This window comes from Alligator sinensis, unplaced genomic scaffold (assembly GCF_000455745.1).
Source record: "Alligator sinensis unplaced genomic scaffold, ASM45574v1 scaffold2090_1, whole genome shotgun sequence".
Taxonomy (NCBI): domain Eukaryota; kingdom Metazoa; phylum Chordata; order Crocodylia; family Alligatoridae; genus Alligator; species Alligator sinensis.
Window position 1 is genome coordinate 824 of NW_005843883.1, and position 4,981 is coordinate 5,804.

The 4,981-nt window shown below is 42.0% G+C and overlaps 1 pseudogene; it reads left to right on the forward strand.

The window, feature by feature from the left end:
* The first annotated feature begins 427 nt into the window (after positions 1 to 427).
* On the forward strand, positions 428 to 3,565 carry LOC112548986 (annotated as a pseudogene).
* The last annotated feature ends 1,416 nt before the right edge of the window (positions 3,566 to 4,981 follow it).

Genomic DNA, 4,981 nt, shown 5'->3' on the forward strand with positions numbered 1-4,981 from the left:
CCAGCCCTTCAGAAACAAACTCAAGGAGAAGCAATGCTTATCTTAGTTTGTCCTTCACTGACCTTTCCTGAACTGGCTGTTTCTTTATTTCCTGTATTTATTCTGTTAGATTTATATCCCACCCTATCCAAAAGGCTCTGATGATACATGTCACTTTCCATGGGGGGCTGTTATTGTTTATCCTAAAAGCTTGAATTGCACCCAGTAGACAGCTGTTGCCATGTACAGAAGGGAGAATGAAGGAATTAATTAACACATTTATTGTCCTTTGTCATTTGTTCCTGCTACAGAAAAACAAGACCAAAGAAATAAATGATGAAAATACAAATATAATGACATGGTTTGTGGCTGAGGTAACAGACATCATATATCCAGCAATAATACAATATGAAGAGAGAAAAATAGCTGAGAGAGACGTGAGAGATGAGGAGGCCAATGCCAAAAAGTTTGTTTTCGCAGTAAAAAGAGACCACCCAACAGATCACCAGGATGTGAGAAGAGGGGGAGTAGAGGGAAACTAACCCCACTGTTTTCTCAACAGTCACCTGGCCCGTCTCCAGCAAGCAGCAGGCCACTGTCTCTGGGTGGAGAGTTTTGGGAAGAAAGACTTTCAGAGGCTGAACCAGCAGTGGTAGCTTCTCATCAGGCTGACAATATTTCTAGTTTGTGCAGGGAGAGCATATGCACGGGAGCTCTGCTTGAGCATCCCACGCAGACTATCAAAGCTGAGAAGTTTCCTCATAGCCAAACTTACTTTAAATATGAATCAGCAAGAAAAGATGGCAAATTACAAAACCATCTTATTAGGGAACATATTTTTTCTGACTTGAAACAATATCACCCTAAAACAGGCATGGTCAGAAAATTCTTTTCACTGATCAATGTCCAGGGAAGAGACTCTGAGGAACAAGTACAAAGGGAAGGGCAAATGCCAAGGCAGCTTCAGGTCCCTGAGCTTGTACAACCCACATCAGGGGACATCAGGAAACTGAGTTACTGCTCTGGGGCTCCAACCATCTACATCCCCTCTGGACACACTAACCAAGCCAAAGACAGTCTGCTTCAGAGTAACTCTACCCCAGATTGGCAGGCAGCTTGCAAGAAAGCCCTTCTTTTCATCACCCAGAAAGAAATTTCCCGAAGAGGAAGTACCACATAAGGCAGCGCAGGGAGCTTGCAGCAAGCCCCTGCCGACATACGCAATTTAGCCTCAGCCCTTGCAGTCACCAACCAGTATTTATGCTGATGGTTTTTGAAAGAAATTTGTGATGAATTAATGAGCAAATTGGTTCCTTCACAAAACCTACATGCTCAGGACAGCGTAATCCCTGGAAGTGATCCTTCATGTATCAGCACAGATGTAGTTGATTCAGTGCTAAATGAGCTTTCCATATGTCAATCCACAGACCTGCAGCCTTCAGAAGATCAGGGTCTCTCCCCTGACATAGACACATTGACGGCCAAAATTATTCACTCCAGTTTATCTGATCTTCTGCAAGAAAATGCTTCCAAAGTCTCAGTTTATGCAGACATGAAAAGTAACAAGAGTGTGTCACCAGAGCGCGTAGGTGTTTTGATAAGGAGAGAAATTACTGATTACCAACAGGAAGACCCCTTAGCAAAAGCATCCTCTTCAGCTCTGCATATATCTCTACAACCTGGGGAAATTGATGAGAAGCTTTTCGAAGATGCTAGCAAAAGCAACACCCAATGCCAAAGTCCCACACCATCTACTCTGGGGGTATGCCACAGATTTTTGGAAGATATAATCAGCAAGCTTTTATCTAACATTTTCCATGCCACCACCAGCACATCTTCCTCTACAGAAAAGAAAACAGAACTTGCAGAATTTGACTTAATTCACATGAAGGTAATCAGTAAAGTTATGGCAAAGATCTCTGAAGATGAGAACTCTTTTAGCCACCATATTGAACATCCGCATGCCACGGAGGATGATATGATTCAAACAATTGCTGATTTGGTCTATAAAAAGCTTTTGACACAGTTTCAGTCTAAATTCAACATGCAGAATTGTGTAAGTGGGTGCATGATTATTTCTGAAGCTCTTTGTGACTTGGTCTTTCAAGAGATTTCTGGGAATACATGGCAGAACTCTTTCTGGTGAATTACCACTTCACCACTGTGCTGAAGTTGACAATGTTATTAAAAATACATTAGGAGACATTACTGAGCCTTCAGATAATCCAAGCAGTTTATCATCAGATTTTAGCCAAATAGTTCCTCTCATCATAGAAAAACTAGCAGCAAGTCTTTTGTCAACATTTTCTTCCCTTTTTTACCATTGCAGATTTGGAGGCAGAAAAGACTTTGTTACTGAACGATGCAACTAGAAAAATACGACATGCTTTGCAGGTACTCCTGTCAAAACATCAGATGAACATGAATGAACATATCAGTGAAAGAGAAGTTTTACACACTGAAGACAGCTAAGCTATGGGAGACCTATTCCATCCAGCTTGTACAAGCACTGTAGACCATACTGATTTTTACATTTTTGTTTTCAGAGACCTAACAAATAGGAAACATATTTTAGCTCATAGGATAGCCACTTCAATAGCAAAAAAAAGTTGCCAAACCTGAATTTCAAGCCAGTTCAGAGGAGGAGACATTGCCTACTTCATCTTCAACAACAGAAGGTGTTAGGATTGTTGAAAAACTCTACTTATCTTGGCATGATAAAGAAGATCCCAAAACCAACTTTAAACCCACATATTCCTGTGGTACCTGTGCCATTTGTGGAAGAAATATTAAGTAGATTCCTGTCAAAAGTCTTAAGTTCAACTTATGGCAGAAGCCCAAAGTACAGAAGATGTTTATCAAGAGTCAAAGTGAATGAAATGCTAAGAATCTTAAACAGGCCACAGAACAAGGACTGTGCAAACATAAAATCAGCCTTGTGGCAACCACAGATGAAGAACAACCTCTACATCCAGAACACAAAGAAGCAGTTAATTGAGTTGTTCTTTCTGTTTCCAGGAATATTTTACAAAAATCTGGATCTGATCAAAGCCTTCATGGTGATGTAACAGGTATCAGTGCACTTTTTCCTCAAGAAGTGGCTACTGTAATAATTGAGGCACTCTCTGATTGCCCCCTTTTACAGTTTGTTAGTGACAGTCCACAAACATTGAGCCAAAGTGCAATGAACCCAGACAGAATTGCTGACGAAGTTCTCTCCCAAGTGTCTGTTAGTGCAGAACCTAAGACAGGGAGCTCTGAAGAGGCAATCCCAGGTTCAAGTGCAAATGAGACCCCAACAGAGATGGAGGAGCTGCCTGTGAAAATAATCCCTCATGTTAGAATCAAACATGTACTCATTGCTGCAGTCTTGGTGCCTGATCATTTACGAGTCATTTCCATGAAAATAGAGCCTCTTGAGGAACTACAAGAAGCATTCATTGCTCAAACTGGGGATGGCCTAAGGGACCTAGGAACATCACTGGCTGAGAAGTGTCTTGAAGATGAAAGTCTGCGATCTGAGGCACAGAGAAAAGAAAACTGTCATTTCTCTCTGGGTAGCACAGGGCAACCAGTTGTAAGACCAGGGGAGGTAAGTGGAAAGAATAAGGCAGGGGCAATCCTGTTTTGCGAATGCCATTTTGCTTCTAACTGGATCTTTTGTTAAGATGTTCATGTGTCATTGAAAGCCCATTTACTATGAAAGGTGAGTGCTCTTATAGAGGTGGTGTACCATCTCCTAGAGAGCCTGCAGTGGGCCATCAGTGTGGAGGACCCTTACTAGCTGAGGTTCTGGATTAGTGGTCAGTAAATTCACTAATCTTGAATACACTCTCTTTCCAAGAAATCTGTCCAGGGATAAGAGGGCTGGAATCCCTTGAGTTAAGCATATGGACAAGACAGCTACAGCTCTCTGCTTTGCTTACTGATGGCAGAGACTGGCTCAAAGGCAGCTGCTCTTCAAGCCAAAAGGGCCGTTTGATCACTAGGAAGAGAAGACCACGTGTGGCAGTATGAGGGGCTTTCCCTCCCCTGAAAAGCTTGGGTCAAAACTAGAGACTGATAAATATGGGGGCTGCAGTGTGGGTGTCCAGAGTGATGAGGATGATGATGAGGAGCTTGTTCTTCATAGAGTTGCAACTCTTATCCTCTTTCAAAGTAAAGCACAGAAGGTGTGTAAGAAATTGCTTTGCTAAACCCAATTTCTGAGCTTTGGCTGGCTCGGACAAGGGTTCCAAGATCCTACTGCTGAGTCCTGGTGACCAAAATAAGGATATCAGACACAGTGTGTAAACCAGGCAATGAATATAGGTAACCCAGACATGAAAACAGTGTCAGGTAACCCAGACCCAGTTTATTTAGCAACCCATGGGATTCAGTAGTTGGGTCTCATCACACCACCAGAGTTTTTGTTTAGAGAGCAGGAACTGACCAGTTTGTGACTCAGACATGTTCAGGTGTGGATTGATTAACAAAAAAACAACAAAACATCTTCATTTGTGACCTTGCTAGAGCCCTGGTCCAAGAAAAGACTTAAGTACAGAAATCCAAACAAAGTCAATAGAAATGCCTACAGGCTTCAGTGATTTGCAATGTTTGGGCTTAGGACAAAGAATCTCAGTATTTGTATAACTTGAAGCCTGAGCTAGTGACCAGTTGGAATTAATGGCACCTGCTTAGAAAAGTGCATTGACATGCCTTCCTGAACTGGGGCCTAGAAGAAGTATTTGGTATTAATTGTTAGTGTTTGTTTCTGATCTGCTTTCAAACAGGAAGTTGAAATGCAACAGATGGACAAAGCAGTTTTCCTTTAACAAAACTTGTCATTGCACAGTCCTGATTTTTCTGGGTGCTCAGCAGAAGTTCATAGGATGGATCCAGATGCACTTCTAAAAGGGGCTTGGTTTAGTTTACTCTCAGTGACCTGTAGGAAAAGCTGGTTTAGAAAGGATTCTGAGGAGGTGTCCTCTTCAAAAGTTTTCTTTTTGATTTCAGGCCTTCA